The sequence below is a fragment of the Megascapheus bottae genome, chromosome 28 (genome assembly GCF_031878675.1).
Source record: "Megascapheus bottae isolate mThoBot1 chromosome 28, mThoBot2.hap1, whole genome shotgun sequence".
NCBI lineage: Eukaryota > Metazoa > Chordata > Mammalia > Rodentia > Geomyidae > Megascapheus > Megascapheus bottae.
In genome coordinates, this window is record NC_143536.1 from 16,409,548 (window position 1) to 16,426,543 (window position 16,996).

The 16,996-nt window shown below is 45.8% G+C and overlaps 2 long non-coding RNA genes across 3 annotated transcripts; one reads left to right on the forward strand and one right to left on the reverse strand.

Moving 5' to 3' along the window:
- Positions 1 to 3,819: 3,819 nt before the first annotated feature.
- Positions 3,820 to 6,777, reverse strand: LOC150045329 (uncharacterized). Its single transcript, XR_016532954.1, has 4 exons — positions 6,745 to 6,777; positions 6,319 to 6,429; positions 5,770 to 5,887; positions 3,820 to 4,699 (listed from the first exon to the last, which is right to left on the reverse strand). It is a non-coding gene; the product is annotated as an uncharacterized LOC150045329 (long non-coding RNA).
- A 5,160-nt stretch (positions 6,778 to 11,937) lies between these two features.
- On the forward strand, positions 11,938 to 15,489 carry LOC150045330 (uncharacterized). Of its 2 annotated transcripts, none has more exons than XR_016533004.1 (4): positions 11,938 to 12,283; positions 12,807 to 12,933; positions 14,484 to 14,531; positions 15,398 to 15,489. It is a non-coding gene; the product is annotated as an uncharacterized LOC150045330 (long non-coding RNA). The 2 variants fall into 2 exon arrangements; XR_016533005.1 differs by having other exon boundaries at positions 11,940 to 12,283; positions 12,824 to 12,933.
- Positions 15,490 to 16,996: the final 1,507 nt, after the last annotated feature.

Consider the following 16,996-nt stretch of genomic DNA (forward strand, 5'->3'; position numbering starts at 1 on the left):
ATAAGATATAGAAAATAAGCATACCCTATAGCCATTGGGTTAGTTCATTTCTGAAATATCAGAAATGCAGGCCCATGCACTACACATGAATACAATCTTGTAAAGCATCATTATTTGCTAAAGGAAAAATACCATGGGGGAAAAAACACAATGAGATTTCCCATTTCCAGCTTGGAAGTTGTGCCTCTTGTCCTCTACATGAACAAAGCTCAGCTAACTGAACATTAGCAACTTCGTACACTCCTTTGAGAGCAGAGGTCATAAAGCCAAGCACTGTGTCCCCAACATAGGGGAGCCAGGTGGACACGTAAGAGTCCCAGCTTACCCAGAGCAGAAGTCTAGGAGCAGAAGCGAGCCCCTGGAGCCAATACTAGAGTTGAAAGACTTAAAAGGGAAATGATGTATCATGAGAGGAGGCTCAAGTTTGGAAGTTCAAACTTAAGGGATCCCACTCTTCTGAGGCCTCCCGTTTCAGAGGATGTACCCCCGCACCAGGAGAGCATACCATATCCCCACATGCAGATAGGTGCCAGGGAACACTCCCCACTTCCCACCAGGGGAAGGGGAAAAAAACCCAACACTCGAAGTATGCCTGGAGCATTCGCCTCTCCTTAACAAGAGCTTTTCCTAAATAAAACTATTTCACAAGAACTTGGCCACCTTGAGTCTCCCCAAAGTTTAGGGATGGCAAATACCCAGCTCAACACCCCTCGAGCCCCCCCATCTCAGAGATGTCTGAGGATTATCTGTGAAGGCCACAGCCTTGGGACAAAGATCCACTATATGCCTGAGAAGGCTCTCGAACACTTCCCCTCCTTCCACATCTTAGCCCCACACCATAGCACTCATATCTCTTCTACACTTCCCATAGTGACACCAATTATGAGCCCCGGACCTTAATTGCAGAAGTCCTCTAGGAGAAGAGGAAAAGATAAAACGACACCAGAGTCAGCGTCTGACACCTAGATTTAGGCACATAGTGAAGCGTAACTCCTAGACAAAGCGAGCCTCACTCGTCAGGCCTGTTTCCCTCAGGTCCTTTTACCCAAGTGCCCATTTTGCGCTCAGTAACAAGTTACAACGCATGCTGAAGAGAAAGAAAAATCTAGCCTGAAGAAACAGAGCACGCATCAGAACTACACTCAGATAGGGAGGAACTTTGGAATTGGTGTGCAGGAAATTAAAAATAACTATGATTAATATGCTAAGTGCTCATAATGAAATGAGCAGATGACAGAGAGGTAATAGGAGTTGTGAAATGGAAGCTCAAAAAAAGTAACAAAAGCAAATACTGGAAACCAAAAGCATTGTAACAGAAATAGATTGTCTTTTATGGGCTCATCAGTAGACTGGAAATGGCTGAGAAAAAAAAATTCAATGAGCTTGAAGACACATCAAAAGACTGCCCAATCTGAAAAGCAAGAAGAGAAAAAAATGAAACAAAAGCTCCAAGTGCTGTGAAACAATGGTTAAAGGAATAACTTATCTGTAACGGGAATACCAAAAGAAGACAGACTTTGGAAAAGGAAAAGATTCTTCAAGTAATGGCGGCAATGGATGAGAATTTCTCAAAGTTAATGCTAAAATCCCAAACTATACACCCAGGAATCTCCAAGGGATGGTGAGCAGGCAAATACAAAAGAACACAAAACAAAATTCTTCCAGTAAAGCATGATCATAGTCATACTGCAGAAAAACCAAAGACATAGAAAATGTGGAAAGAAGCCTGCAGGGGCTTCCATGTGGAAGGATAAGGGTAGAAATGACATCAGATTTGTCCTCAAAATTCATGCAAGGAAGAAAAAAACCTAGGAATCTTTACGTTGATAAAGGAAAAATAGGATCTCTCAAACAAGCAAAAAGTGAGGAAATCTATTGTCAGTAAGACATTCTTGTGAAGAAGGGTTAAGGTCTTCAGGGAGGCAACAAAGTGTGCCCAAAACTCAGACCTTCATTGGGGGGGGGGGGAGATGAATCAGAGGAGGAGGAGATTCTTTGACTCTTATCTCTAAGAGCATCTCTGATGGTTGATGCAAAGCAAGAGAGACTCTAAGTGAACCCAGTGAGGCCTCCAGTTTATGGAAGAAAGGATTTCACTTCGGGGACTCTTGACACCTCTTGGCTGTATAGACATTAACAACAGACCTTATGGAATCTCAGGCCACAGAGTTATTGTCTTACAAAGAAAACCCAGAGAGGGACACTCGGAGGGAAGTTTACCATGAAGACTGGTTTTGTTCAGGAACTGTTGCAATAGGGAAGAGACAACTCTGTATAGAGCTGGGCTCCATTTGAAACACAACAGGGACCAAAGATTAGGGTTGGGATGGTGGATGGCAAATTACTAAAGAGGAAATATCAGGAATGAAGGGGATTCTGATTAAACAGCTCCTATAGAACTCAAGTTGAAAGGGAACAGATGAAGAATCTGATTGAGATCACCAGATAGGGAGGATGGGGGTTTCTTTCTAATCCAACATGGCAAAGTTTTCGACCTGTCACTGAAGGATGTCTGAGACAACTTACATGGTCTGCCAATTGTGGCCAGGGAGAGGAAAGGTTCCATTATGTAAGGACCAGAGAGGGCTGAGAGGAGCCTGACTAAAGCTGAGTCAAGTAGAAAGTCTTGATCGACATTGTGTGCTAAGACCTATCAGAGTTTGAAGAAACCAAGAATTATTCTACACGTGCATACCTCAGGAACAACAAAAGTTGCTACAAACTTCCTAATTAAAAATGACAACCGAAACATCCTATAGGTTTTCATGCCTATAGAAAGGTAAATGTTGGGTCTATATAAACAAATAGCTCTTTGGAGTCCTCCTCCCCCTTACAGAATGCAAACTCTTGGCCCAATGTGACAAATGCACTGTGAATTATGCCCAACCATAATAGGCCAGTATTAAGAAGGCCCTCGGCAGACAATTCCACGGGCCCACTGTGGTCCCTAGCTTGCCCAGGAAGCTGGCTTTTGGTGATCGAAGGCTGTGTGGCCCTAAGCCAGATTCTTTTCTTCTTTGTTCTTCCTTCGTATTGGTTAGTATTGTCCTCTGCCAGTGGAGACTATTGTTAAGAGCCCAGGTCCTGTTTAGACCTTCTGAGAGTGTACAACTGGCTTGGCATCTAGTGGCCGTGAAAGTCCTGAAGACAACAGAGCTCCTCCAGTTCCTGGAGATGACTCCATGAAATTTCAAAGCACAAAGCTCCTCAGGAGACACTCAAGTGTCATAAAACCATCTGAGACCACTTACGTGGCCCACCAATTGTGGCCAGGGAGAGGAAAGGTTCCATTATGTATGGACTTTTGGCCACATGGGAGAGAAAGAGGCTAGAGGAACACTTGGATAAATGATCTCTGCTGGGCAGTGTATGTGAGAAGGGGCTTGCCCACTGGGACCTAAGACGAGAACACCTGGTATGGGGTGCCAACTTGAACATCAAGGTCAGCAACAGGTTTCCTGGTGGCTACTAGCAGAAAACCTCAGAAAAATCCTTGGGACTCAAATGACCAGTCGCTGTGGGATCCCAGAGTTGTTCTCCAGAGGAGGCCTTTGGAGGGGACAGGGTTCTTCAGGAGCTGCCAGGATGCAAGGCAGGCTTGTGAGAGGCCTCTGTAAGGACTCACCGAGTGATAGGAGCTGGGAGGAGTTAACGTATAGAGAGTGCAAATCCCTAAGTACCTGGGTCCCTGACAGACTGAATTCATGTTATCCAAGGGCGACACATGGAACAAGATTCAGGACCCATTGATGGGCCAGAAATACAAGATGGCGCCTACCAGCCGGATCCTAGCCTACAGAAAACTCAAGCGTGGTCTCCCAGCCTCATAGCCACAGCCCACCCCATCTAGCAGGCACTCTGCTAACCCAGAGCGATGGCAGGTTGGTGAGCCTGTCACTCTACCTTTAATTTCTGCTCTTTCTAAAGGAAGCAATTTCCACAGGGAGACAAAAAGTCATAGCAGAAGGCCACTCACACAGCCGTGTCCCTCCCCGACCCGACTCTCATCTCCAGTCAGGAAAACCATCTCACCCACAGTGTAGAGTCCTGTCCCTTCCTATTGTGTGGCCCAGTGGCCTTCCCTCCCCTCACCAAAACCCTGGTGAAGACACAGAGAAGCATATTCTCCTAGGAACTGGGGCCTCTGGGCAATCTGCTGTCCTGGTTACTTACCCAGGGCAGAAGTCACAGGTAGATGGGCCTTTCCATGATTCCCCTCTGCCACAGGCTCCCCCAGGGGAACTTTACCAACTGATAAAGCTGGAGTTGAGGCTGGCCAGAAAGACCTGGCTTGCAGGTCAAAGTAACAGAGACTAACCAAGGCAAGACTATATCACTTGTGGTTCATACAGGTTTCATGGAACCCCACATGACCCTGACTTTTAGGGGAGGCGGCCAGGAAATGGAGCTAGTGGGAGCCAAGTCATAAGCAAATGGCCCAGCACAGCTCATCTGGCCCCCAAGTGAGAGAGAACAGAAGCAAGCAAACCCCTGGGGCCCTCATCAGACAGGGTTCAGATTAAGAGGCTTTGAAACAGCAGATCCACGACATTCTGAAGCACAGGGTCCAGAATAATCGGTGATTTTTAAGGTGGCCTGGAAGCAGCCTGGAGGACAAGAGGAGCGTCATGGACCAGGAAGCTGCAGACTCTTCCAGCCTCGTCTCTTTTCTTCTGTTTGTGCAGGAAGCGAGATGGCTCTGTAGAAATGTACACACACCATGTAAAATTAATAGGCATGCATCACATCTTATTTTGAGATGCTTTCATTGAGAGAGCAGGGCTGAGGTGACTGCTGATTTTGTAGCTGTCATTTGATGGTGCCTGAAGGGAATATAGAATGGAGTTGCCACTTTTTCATTTTTCTTTTGGTGGTACTGGGATTTGAACTCAGGACTTTGACCTTGTCACCGCTGAGCCACACCTCCAGCTTTGTGTTTTTTGTTTTGGTTATATGGCAAATGGGAGGCTGTCAGACTTTTTTTTCTTTTTGGCTTTGGGCTGGCTTTGAACCATGATCCTCTTGATCTCAGCTTCCTGAGTAGCTAGGATTATAGATCTGAGCTTGTCTCCAATTCCTCTTTAGCCACAAATACCCATTTTGCTTTGCACCTGTGTTTTCCTCTTCATGCTATCAGTGTGCAGGGCTGAGGTGGGGAGGCTACTGTCACTTTCTTTGGGAATATTTTAGTTCTACAGTAATGACAGTGGAGGGCCCTACCACACAGAAGGTGGAGCAAAGAGCCTCAAATTAGCAGTCCTCAGCAAAGGCTATTTATACCCCCCAGACTAAGCTAGGGAATTCAGTTTAAACTTTTCCCAGATAAGTATCCCTGTCACCAGCAATTACATTACTAATTTCCAGTTTTTTTTTCTAGAACATGGAAACAGTAGATCTAGAGTGGGTCCTTCTGGGCCAATGAGAAGGTTTGAATTAAGGACAGGACATTAGTGAGATTGAAGTTTTGAAAAGATACTACACTGGGCAGATATGGGGTTTGTCTTTTGAAAAGAATACAGGTTTGTTTCTTAGCTACTTCCTAAGTCTATAATGATACTTTATCCTCTTGGATGCTTTTGGCCCTGTTTTTTTTTGTCCCCAGTCAAAAGAAACAACAATTGCTTGATACACTGTGTGCCAGAGCCCTGAAGTGAATCCATTTCCATTTTAAATAATTTTCTGGGGGAAACTGCCTCAGAATGATGTTGGGTGTACCTCATACAGGTGTGCTGGGGTCTGTGCCCTCTGCCCTCCCCTCCCAGTGCCTACCTGAGCTGTCATGGGCTGTAGCTGCAAGGACTTCAAGGAATTACTCATTGCTGAAGAACAGACATCTGTCTTATTCTTAGGACAGATGTAATCTTGCCCCAGTTCAGGCAACAGGTTCCTATAGTAGTAATAGTGATAAGGAAGAACTATGTGGCAAATTAAAAGCGATTTGAATAAAGTTTAAATACCCATGAGCACCCAGTTCTGATCACCTTTTTATATTTTATATTTTTTTTTCCTATTAAAATAAGGAGAAATAGCCAACCACCAAGGGCTCACACTTGTGAATCTTGCTTTAAAAGCCGGCCTGGACATAAAAGTCCTCAAGATTTCATCCTCAACTAGCAAAAAGCTGGGTTGCTGGCCTGGCTCAAGTGATAGAGCACCAGCCATGCCCAGTGAGCCAGAGAAAGAAAGATGAATAAAAGAAAAAAGTGTTTTTCTGTGAATTTCTGGCCATTTGGGGCACGGGACCCTTAGCGGTTATTCGTGACCTAGAATTTTTTTTTTTTTTACCCTTTCCTTTATGTAACATTCTAAATTGCTTACCTTCAAAATAACTTCCTTTATTCCCATGTCTTGCTGTAAAATTGATATTGCAGAAAGACTTGCCCAGCAGGCAGGGTGGCCATGTCTGTCCTTCCACAACTTTGGCAGTGCCTATTTTCGGTTACAGAAGAAAGTGATTAATGCCTTGGTATTTCATATTTAAGAATACTGAATTGAAACACACTTAAAAAAAAAAAATAGTCCCAAAGGGGCAGACAGGGCAAGCTGCAAGAAATGCACCACCTAAGTCTTTAAGGAAGGGTTGGGGAGGAGCCGATGGGATTTTGGTCCTCTTAGCTTGGGTGAATTACGGGGTCGGGGGGGGGGGGTGTCCCTCGGACTAGGGTCATGTTCCCGGAGTGGGGCAAGTGCCCGGAGCGCGCGGCCCCCGCCCCTCCCCCAGCCTGCTGTCGGGGGAGCCCATACCTGCGAGGATGTTTCCTGCTGGAGGAGAATCAGCGCCCCGCTCCCCGCGTCCCCCGCTCCCTCCCCACCGTGACTTCTGCGGCGACGACACGGAACAGTCCCCAGCGCACCGGCTCGGCTCCAGCATGCTCGGCGGGGAGAGAGGATTGGCGAAGGAGAGATGAACAGAAAGGTAGTCGGGCAAGTTAAGGGCCCGGGCTGGCTTCGCAACGGCGAGGCCACGGCGGCGCGCCACCACCGGGGGGCGCCCGTGCGCCGGGCCCAGGGCGCAGCGTGGAGCCCAGGGCGCAGCGCCGGGCCCAGGGCGCAGCGCGGAGTCCAGGGCGCAGCGTGGAGCCCAGGGCGCAGCGTGGAGCCCCGGCCTGGCCGGGCGGCGGGCAGCAGCCGTGAGGGTCGCGGTGCAAATCTCTGAAACCAAGACCCCTCCAGCGGGCTCCTGCCCTCAACGCCTCTCGTGGAGGGTCGTGCGCAACCCGGCGGCGGCGAGGCGTTTCCCCTCGGGGGAGAGGTGCCCGGTGATTAAGAAAGTACGCGCCCTCGACGGGCGGGAAAGCCTGGAGGCCATGCCGAGGGCACCGCGCATCAGCCGCCCTCTTCTCCGCCCTCACTTCAACACAAGCCGAGCGTTAGGACCCCCGCGCCCCCGAGTGGACCCGGCCGGCCGCACGCCCCGCCGTTGCTCCCGCGTCCTCGGACGGCGCGCGCGCGCCCCCTAACGGCCCGAGGGCGCCACCCGTTCACCGTGGCGCCCAACGGCCGGCCCGACACCTCTTCTCCCCAGACAATTACTATCAGTGATTAATAACCATTCAGATGCATGATTCACGACAACGAACAACTATAACGTTAATATATAACTAATATAATAATATACAATATTAACAGTAACCATTGATAATAATGATCAATAACTATTAACAACGAATAACAATGTAACACTAACATGATACAACGAATCTAATATTAATATAATACAATATTAATAGTAACCATTTATAATAATGATTAATAGCTATTAAAACAACGAATAACAATATATCAATATTATATAACGAATATAATATTAATATAACACAATATTAATAACCATTTATAATAATTAACTATTAACAATGAATAACTATATACTTAATATAATATTACTATAATAATATAATACAACATTAATAGTAACCATTTATAGTAAGGATTAATAACTATTAACAACAAATAACAATATAACAGTATTGTATAACTAGTATAATACAACATTAATAATAATCACTTATAATAATGATTAATAACTATTAATGGTTAATCGGTTATCATTTATATTTATAGTATGCTATGTTGCATACTATATTTAAATGGATAATATACTTATTGCAATATTAATATGTAAATATTGATGGAATTAAATATTAGTATAGCAGTATGTTAATACAACCTTAGTACTATTTATTTATTTATGTATTGTTGGTCTTGGGGCTAGAACTCTGGGCCTAGGCTCTGTCCTTGAGCTCCTCAGTTCAAGGCTAGTGCTCTACCATGTTGAGCCACAGCGCCACTTCCAATTTGGAGGCGCTTAATTGGAGAGAAGAGTCTCACAGACTTCCATTTCTGAGCTGGCTTTGAACGGTGATCCTCAGATCTCAGACTCCTGAGTAGCTAGGATTACAGGTGTGAGCCACCAGCACCCAGCTTAATATTATTTAATATTAACAGTATTAATATTATCAACGGTAGTATTAATATTAAATCAATATTATTATGAATACCTACTAATATTTATTAATCAACCATCCCCAGTGCCAGTGGATACTCCTGCTTTTCATTTGATTTTTGCAACAATCTTTTATGAGGAAAACTGAGGCACAGAGTGTAAATAAGCTGCCAAGATCACCTGTGTATCTAAGAGCCAGCCTGGTTGCTGAGCTGTGTGTGGTCTCTCTACTGCTTCTGTGGCTGGGATGTATGTCTGGGCACTGCCATTATTGCTGATTCAGGACCAGCCCCTTCCCCCACCAAATGTCTTCAGTATACATCAAGAAGCATTTTAACCAGGTGCTGGTAGCTCATGTCTGTAATCTTAGCCACTCAGGTAGCAGATATCTGAGGATTGCAGTTCAAAGCTAACCTGGGAAGAAAACTCCATGGAATTCTTCTCTCATTTTTTAGTGTCATTCGTGGGGTTTGAACTGGGGACCTGGGTGCTGTCCCTGAGCTTTTTTATGCTAATGTACTAGCACTTGAGCCACAGCATCATTTCCAAGTTTTTAGTTTCATTGGAGATAAAAATCTCACAAATTTTCCTGCCTTAGCTGGCTTTGAATCGAAATCTTCAGCTCTCAGCCTCCTGAGTAGCTAGGATTACAAGTGTGAGCCAACGACACCCAACTTCTTTCCTCCATTAACCATCAGAAGACCAGAAGTAGAGCTGTGACACAAGTGGTAAAGTACTAGCCTCGAGCAAAATAAATCCCTCAGCAACAGGCAGCACCTAGGCCTTGAGTGTATACACACACACACACACACCACCGAGTGGGAAACATTGAACTGTTACCATTAAAAGCCTGTAGAGGTGGTAAGAGTGTCTACCACAAGACACCTCAAGTGAGTCAGTTCTGGTATAAAAGTTATTTCGTCTTTCCGCATCGGTAAATAAAGCTCAAGGGGCAAAATGTTAAGTTGGTGTCAATCTTGGGGTTTCTAGAGTCCTGTGCCTTGCTCAGAACAGTATAAAATAAAGTCTCTTGGTGAGAGGTTATTTATGTATTTTTAAAGCTCTGGCGCGCGTGTGTGTGTGTGTGTGTGTGTGTGTGTGTGTGTGTGTGTGTGTATGCGCGTGCTGGTGTTAGGGCTTGAACTCAGGGCCTCACATTCTTGGCTTTTCTGCTCAAGACTGGAGCTCACTTCTGTTTTTGTTTATTTTGCTGGTTAATTGAGGTAAGAGTCTCACTGACCTTTCTGCCGGGGTTGGCTTTGATCCTTAGATCTCAGCTTCCTGAGTAACTAGATTCCAGGGGTGAGCCATGCGTGCCAGCCAGGCTCTGGCTTGTTTTCATGTTCATGTCATCTATCACTGCTAGCCTGCCTCAACATCCTGTAGCACTGCCACACCTCTCAGTGTCCTTAGTAGCTCAGCTCACATTAAAAGTAGTTTCAGAAGCATTGTCATAAACATGTCATCAATCTGGAATGCAAGTTGAATGCAATGTGGTTGCAGAGAGAATGGTTTAGAGATACCAAACAGAGCCTTTCACATCAGGCTTTCTGCTGGGTAATTGGAGAAAAGAATTTCATGGACTTTCCTGCATGTCCTGACTTCGAATCTTGCTCTGCATATCTCAGCCTCCTGAGCAGCTGGGATTATAGGTGTGTACCACTGCACCCGGCCACATAAACATTCTTGAATGGATGCACTCAGTTCCTTTTTGCTGTAATGATTTTTCAGCCTTAGTTCCTGATTTTGGCTTAAAAAAATCATTTGTCTGGGCCTAGGAGTTTGGCCTAGTGGTAGAGTGCTTGCCTAGCATACACAAAGGCCTTCGTTCAATTCCTCGGTACCACAAACATAGAAAAAAGCCGTTAAGTGTGCTGTGGTTTAAGTGGTAGAGCTCTAGCCTTAAGAAAGCCCATGACGGTGCGTAGGTCCTGAGTTCAAGCCCCAGAACTGGCAAAAAAAAAATCATCTGTCTATTCTCTAATGTCCCTGTCACCTTATCTTATCTGTTGCTTCAGTCTTATATGAAAGCCAATTTCAGCCTCTATGAGTTTTAGCAATTTACCAGACATTTATTACCAATACCCAAATTCACTAATTTCTCTTATTTTCTAGGTAGCAATGTTAAGAGCCCCCGAGAGCCAGAAAACTCCTTGGAAACATGTCCTCCCATCCATGCCCTCTGTATCCACCAAGGGCTCCAGACTACAGCAACGGTACAAAATACTGCTTTTCCAAGATGGCTGCTGTATCCCAAACTTCCCATCCTACCAATATTCTGGGTGGCTCAGTTGAATTTCTGATTATCAGACTCTTGTATCTCTCTGGAACTGAGTACAAGTATTTGGAAAGTATCCTGGTACACTCCGAATTTAAAACCTGTCAGGTGAGGTCCCTTCTTAGCAGGGATAGGGCAAATCTCTTGTCAGGCCATTTTAATGCCCTTGAAATCATTGGCACATGATGCAACAAACATATACATTCTGTGTGTGTGTGTGTGTGTGTGTGTGTGTGTGTGTGTGTGTGTGTGTGTTGGTACTGGGGCTTAAACTCAAGGATCTGGCTTTTTTTCTACTCTTGGCTAGTGCTCTACCACCTGAGCCACAGCTATACTTCTGAATATTTGCTGAATAATTGGAAAAAATAAGAGTCTCACACACTCCTCTACCCTTGCTATCTTCAAACCATGATCCACAGATCTCAGCCTCCCGAGTAGCTAGGATTATAGGCGTGAGCCACATGTGTCTGGCCACATGCAAACTTCTTGTATACTTCTCTTTGGCAGCACAAGACTCACTTGTTTGTACTGTTAATTTTGTCTGGCCTGTGAATTACAGCTACTCAAATGGCCTTTGGCAGGAAAAGAGATTGCCCATCCCTACCTGGACAGAATGAAAGGAAGTGGGAGGGAAAGGGTTCGGAAGGGAATGAGAGCATAATTATGCTAAGGACAACTCCCACCAGAGCTGTCCTCTTCCCCTGTTGTCTCATTTTGAATTCTTTATATAATACAGACATCTTCATTTATTTTCTAGGTTTCTCTGAACAATGCTTGCTAGGGTCAGCTCCTTCAGGACGGGATCACTCCTGCCAATCCCTGGACTCAGCACTTAGTGAGTCTATTAGAGGAACACGTGGTAGGGTGCATAGCAGTGATCACAGTAGGAAGCTGGGAGGATGTTCCAAGCCCCTACCATTGCACAGAAAGTCCTTTTTTTTTGCTCTTGGTGAAATGGGGCTGAGGAGGGAAGAGAGGCAGACTCATAGATAGAAGATAGTGGGTGTCAGGGGAAGACCCATGTCAGGAAGTGAGGCACAAGAAGATTCAGGCTCCACTCTTTTTTATTTTTGCCGAGTCCTGGGCCTTGAACTCAGGACCCGAGCACTGTCCATGGGCTTTCTCAAGGCTAGAGCTCTACCACTTGAACCACAGCAGCACTTTCTGCAGTTTTTTCTATGTATGTGGTACCAATGGATGGAACTCGGGTCATCATGCATGCTAGGCAAGCACTGTATCAGTAGGCCAAACTCCAGGCCCGCAGACTCCATTTTTAGTCAAGCCCAGGCACCAACTCATTCTCACTAGAAACATGGTGAGCAGCTCCTGAGTCACCATGGAGATGGCTCACTTGACCCGGACTGGCCAATCAGCGGAAAGCATCCTCCCTGACCACGGGATTGGCTGAAGTCTAGGCAAGAACTGATGACATCTCAAAGGATGGGCCTGAGAATCTTGGGGGAAGGGAAGAGAAGTTCTCTTATCGGTTGGCTTCAGTTAACAGTTGGTGCTTTGCTGTCATACTCAAGAGAAAGTCCTCATGAGGATGACAGAACAAAGTAAGCAGAGACGGGAAATTCTGGTGAGCTTATCCAGCACCTAGGTTCAGCCCTTCCCATACCCATTAGGCTTCTTAGTTTCATTGCTAATTGTTCCTCAAGGTGGGTCAGATCCACCTTGAGTTTTGATCCCTTTCGCTGGCAGCTATGGCTTTCTTTTTTTCTTTTTTGGCCAGTCCTGGGGCTTGAACTCAGGGCCTGAGCACTGTCCTTGGGCACTTTTTACTCAAGGCTAGAGCTCTACCACTTGAACCACAGCACCACTTCCGGCTTTTTCTGTGTGTGTGGTACTGAGGAATCGACCCCCGGTCTTTGTGCATGCTAGGCAAGCACTGTTGCATTAGGCCACACTCGCAGCCCCAGCTATGGCTTTCTTGTTGTAGGACATCCTATGATGTCCTATGATGAGGTGGCGGCGCTTACCTGTGGAGGGGAAACAGTGGACGCAGAAAGGGGAAGGATGAGTAGAAAAGGGATGATGGGGTTGGACTTGAATCTGCAGCCTTCGTGTTTCCTCATGCAGCTGGCTACTTGTTCTAGGAGCTTGGAGAGGCTTCTGAGGACATAGATGCATCAAGAACCCTTAGCATGAGCCTGCTGTCCCCATGATGGCGTGTGTAGCTGCCTAGAGTTCAGACGTGAAGCTTCAGGTGAGGGAAGGCCTGGCTTGGTGGGGGACAAGGTTGAGTGGTTTTAAGGCCCTACAACTAGATCCCAGCCCAACAGCACTGGAACAACTTGGAAATCCTTGGTAAAGGCCTTATTTGTCATTCCTATTGTAGTTTCCTGTTCTCTTTTCAACATGTTAGGAATCAGTTATTGTCATCATTACATAAGAGACCATCTTTTGTTGTTGTTTGCCAATACTGGGGCTTGAACTCAGGGAGTAGGTACCATCTTTAGCTTTTTCACTCAAAGCTGGTACTCTACCACTTGAGCAAAAGCCCCTCTTCCAGCTTTTTTTTTTTTTTGATGGCTAATTGGGGAGAAGGATTTTATGGACTTTCCTGTCTTGGGCTGGCTTTGAACTGTGAACTTCAGATCTCAGCTTTCTGAGTAGTTAAGATTTCAGGTGTGAGCCACTGATGCCTGGCAAGAAAATCTTAAAAGACAATGAGAATCTTAAAAGAAAGAGGTACCCTAAAACTTGTTGAAAAGACCTGGAAATTGGAATTGGGGTCCTGAGCTCAGTCTCCCCCATGCTGCCAAAACTGATGGAATGGCAGCTGGATGCTGGGCCAGTAGCTCTGCCGTAAAGCTGTGGAGCTCAACATGAGAAAGTGGAAGGTAGAGAGTTGAAAGGATAATGTGAGGTCTCCAATGAAGATCTGGGTGATGTCACTTTGAAGCCCAGGAAGGAAAGTCTATAAGACTCTTACTTTCAAGTAACCACCAAAAAAGAGAAGTGGTGAGCTGTGGTTCAAGTGGTAGAGCACTAGCTTTGAGCAAAAGAGCTCAAGGACAGCACCAAATCCCGAGTTCAAACCCCAGAACTGGCACCCCACAACACATACACAAAAGAGAATATATACAACACAAATGCAAAGTAGCAAAAGGAGACAGAAGGGAAGGAGGAAGGGTGGGGAGGGAAAAGAAGGGAGAAAGGGGGGGTAGCAAAAGAGGGAAGGGGGAGGGGAAGAAGAGAGGAAAGGAGAGACATTTCCTGTCTTCTATGCAGGAAATGGGAGTTAAAGACTCAAAATGGCAACTGTTATCTGCTGCCTTGGTTCCACCTGAGGACCCTGTCTTCCAGCAGGTCAATACTGCTCAGGCAAAGGTTCTGAAAGGCAAGATGGGTATTACTTAGTATGCTAAACTAGCTTTGGAGCCTACTCAAAACAGGAACAGTGTGTGAACTTCAGCGCTTTCTCAGCTATGCCTTGGTGTGCCAAGTTTTTACCACTTCAAAGGAGAAGGCATTTTCACCTAGCTGGCCCCTTTTAAAGGATTCCCAGACCTAAACCTTAGCATTTACATGGAGGAAAGCTTAATTGCTTTATTAGTTGCTATGCAGTTTCAGCCTCTTGAGTTCTAGCCCTTTTTTTATATTTATTCCAAAGAACATAATTCCCCTGTCTCTTTACCTTTCTTCTCTGCAACATCCTCCTCCCTCCCCCCAAATAACTTTGGTTCCTTTATGACTAGGGTAGAGGTGAGGTTCCGAGAAGCTTCCTATTAAATATAAAAACTCTTCACTTAGGTCCTTGACTTGGATCACAGAATAAGAATTTATGGAGAAGCCACAATGGTAAGAAAACTTGGCTGAGCTTTATCGAGTAAATAAGCAATCAAACAACAAAAACAGACAAAACAGAAGGGCAGACACACACTGTAACAGAGACAAACACAAGAGAGACAAACATGCAGGGGGAGGGGGGGGAGAGGGAGAGAGGGAGAGAGGGAACGAGAACTCATACCAGGAAACACACAGCTCCTTGAGCTGTTGAGGATATTTATAGGGTAAAGGCACAGGGTCTGGTTTGCTCTAACCATAACTGGTGTTATTCTCTGAGTTTCCAGAGGTAAGACTGTAACTTGCTATAAAACAGATCCTTATCCTTGAGACACCCAGTTTTGGTGCATCCTGTCAGTTAAGTCTTGGGTGAGAAATGCATCCCTCAGGAAGAAATGCATCTTGTTGTTTCTCTTTGAAGCGAAGATAGAACTTCTATGTTGCTAAATACCATATTTCTGAGTTGCCTTCACCAGGCCTCAGTTTCCTTAAGTTATCCTGCTTCACCAGTTAATCTTTAAAAAGGATACAGATGAGAAACTCTCCTAGGGTGTGACTGAAGGTGGGATGGGTGTCAGCATTCTGTCCCTGTCGTTAACCTGCCTCACCAAGAGAACAGGGTGGGAGTGGCTGGCTTCCTTGAGGATGGAGAAGCACATGAAGATAGTATAAAGATAGTTAAACACACACACACACACACACACACACACACACAAATAGCGGACGGAGGGAGAGGAAAAATGGAGAACAGGGAGGAGGAGGGAGAGAGAAATTTTTTGGTCCTGGGAGCAGCTGAGGTGGCAGAGGACACAAGAAAGTGGCTGAGAAATAGTAGAGGCCCCCAGTTTTCCAGCAGCTGAGTATGTGCTGTTCTCTTGCAGGTGCACAAAAGAATGCTCATGGAGCAGTCCGTCTACCTCTGTCCATGTGTGTGTCCAGGGAGTGGGAAGATTCAATAAAGCCATATACTTTCTCCTTGTAGGGGGAGGTAATGTAGTCCTCTGGGCCCTGGCCTGTCCCCCAAGGGCCCAGGGGTTCTGTAGGAGGTATGTGTGACTATTTAGTGACCTTGAGCCAGAACACTGGCTTATGGTGCAGGCATTTCTGGATATAGTATGATATCTGGGAGGCCACTAGTTTGGTGATTATTCCTGCCACTATGGCTGACTCCTGTTGGTATAGTTAGTATGGTTAGTTAGCATTGATAGTTTGTAGTTAGACTAGTAAGAAGTTGGTGAGGGTCCAGGGCCGGAGGCCACCATACCAATGAAGAGACTCCTTATGGATAACAATGAACTCTCAAGACCTTCGGTGACATCAGCTTTGCCCAGGCGGGTTGGCTCAGCACATCCTGGGTGGGACCACGTTTGCTGTGAATGCCGTCCACAAAGGACAGCCGAGCTCTTCCAGGCTCCATGAGGCATTATGAAGACTGTGAGTCACGTGGAAGTCCTGTGATGTTCTCCTACGCACAGGTTGCTTCCCACCTGCTGGGTCATGGTCATTGCGTCTTCCGCTCTCGAGGATTAACTTTTGCATTGTCCAATTCACTTCTGGTTCTGTGAATGCTGGGGTTTGAGGCTTGTCACCCTGACCCTCGCACACAGCAGTAGCTCAATAAATATGCAAACAACTTACAGCACCTGAGGTGTACCTGTAATGTTCAGTCTCCTGGCACCCATTTTCTGAGGCCCTGACGCCAGCCCAGCCTGTGGAGGTAGAAGGGCACTGAAGGGACAGAGATCTCCATTTCCACAGACACAATCTAAGGTGGGAAATGGAGAAAAATGCAATCTAATCAGGTGGTAATCCTGATCACAGGAGAAGTCCAGAAGGAGCGTTGAGAAAACTCCTGAAAGAGAATAGCAAGCACGAAACCTCAAGGACATTGCAATTCTGAGTTATTACATTTCAAAATACAATGATGAACAGTTTCAGCAGATAGAGCATTAATATGGATACAAAATAATTTCATGAATAAGAGGTACCGGTGGCTCACGCCCATAATCCTAGGTAATTAAGAGGCTGAGATCTGTGGTTCAAAGCCGGCCTGGGAAGAAAAAGTCCATGAGATGCTTATCTCCAAGTAAACATTCAAAGCAGAAAGTGGAGCTAAGGCTCAAGTGGTAGAGCACTAGCTTTGAGCAAAAGAGCTCTGGGACAGCACTCAGATCCTGAGTTCAAACCCCAGGACCGGTACCAAAAAAAAAGTAATTCCATGAATAAGAACTCGGAATGTAACAGGAGGCAGGAGGAATGGAGAAAAAGTAATTGAAAGAGGTTAATCTGATTAAAATGAACTACTGGAGTGAAATCTCTGGACAGTGAACATAGACTCCAAAAGTTGACAGGCTATAAGGCAGACACTGACTGGGATGTGGGTTTTGGGGGAGGGACAAGTGTGAACACACGAAAGGAAGGTATGAAAAGCATGAAGCTGAGATTGGGGCTTAGAATGACAGAAGGGGTGAATCTGAGGA